Source organism: Morone saxatilis, unplaced genomic scaffold (assembly GCF_004916995.1).
Source record: "Morone saxatilis isolate NCDOM2014 unplaced genomic scaffold, NCSU_SB_2.0 Contig1, whole genome shotgun sequence".
In the NCBI taxonomy this organism is placed as follows: Eukaryota; Metazoa; Chordata; class Actinopteri; family Moronidae; genus Morone; species Morone saxatilis.
In genome coordinates, this window is record NW_023339651.1 from 21,760,923 (window position 1) to 21,762,411 (window position 1,489).

Genomic DNA, 1,489 nt, shown 5'->3' on the forward strand with positions numbered 1-1,489 from the left:
CAAGGTGCCAACTGCTCACCAGAATGGAAACTAATCATTCATACACACTCAGCACAGCATCGGGATCAATTTGGGGATCAGTGTCTTGCCCAAGGACAGGAGCCAACCTTCCGATTAGATGAAGTCATGTGGGGTAAAGAAAACATTAGGGTTGGCTGTTTTTATTTTGTTTTAGCCTGTATAATGCTAATTTCTCACTGATCAAGCATAATGGTAAAGCCAGCAGCGTTGGTTGCGAAAGCAAACAAATCTGTCCATGCGCTGTTAAATCTATTTTCTAAGACTTTTCTGATTTTGGATTTGGAATCCAAAGCTAAACTAGGAAAAGGCGCCAGGTCAGAATGCACATTTTAGTTGATGAAATGTTTAAACATGGTGTGTAATGGCAACCCATTTCTACAATTGTTAAGTTGTTAAGAATATTAAGAATCACTTCAGGCCGACAACAATGATAAATGAAAATGTTAAAAATAAAAGTTATTCATTTCTTCATCTTTTTTTGTCAAGGCCACAGGGAGCCACTGGAGAGGAGCAAAGAGCCACATCTGGCCACTGCCTTCTGTATCTAGCACAGCAAAAAAGAACAGCATAGCAGAGTTTAACATTTTAGGAATTGGGACAAGAAGGTCAATATTACTCTCATAATTGTGTTAATTACAGAGCTGGAGCCCAGGAGGTGATGAGCTTAGGTAAAAAAAAAACAAAAAAACAACATACTTGATACTTGTATTACTTTTCCACTAACATTTCTGCAGGAAGACTGAAGCAGTGAAGTGCTACGGTCAGAAGAAATAGGAGCAGGAACACAGTTTCAATAACTAGCTGCAGTGAAGGGGAAAACCCCCAACCACTTTGATTACTAATGATCTCAGAAGTGAGACTGATGTGACAGTGGGCAGGGGTACCACACACAGCCAACAGTAGCCCGGCGTTAACTGCAATGCAAATGCTCTACCAGAGTACTATGGTGAAAAGGGAGGGAGGGAGTCTCTCGATTTAACAGCCAATCTACATTCCAACCCTCACCTCTTGTTGGTCATGAACTTTAAGTAGTGACAAATAATGAGAAAGGAGGCACAAGTATGTCCAACCTGGAGGACACCTGTGGGGCGGACCCAAAACACACTAGAGGGATCTGGCCGAGGACACCCTGAGGTCCCCCTGAAGGAAGAGCTGAAGAATGTTGTCACAGAGAATGACGTCCTACCTTGTTTAATCTGCAGCTAACGCAACCCGAACCCAGAAGGCTGGCAGAAACTGGATTAACAAATCAACAGATTACCATAAACTATCACTATTCTGACATTATGGCTAACATCACAAGGGAACAAAAATGAAATCCCAGTCATCACTGAAAGCAAACATTTTTGCCATTTTCTTCACTGCATTAAACCAACCCAACAGTGGGCTCAGGACCAATGTTAACTATGGATTCCCAAACAGCTTCATTAGTCCCAGAAAATCAAGCAGCATAATTAAGAGATGGTTC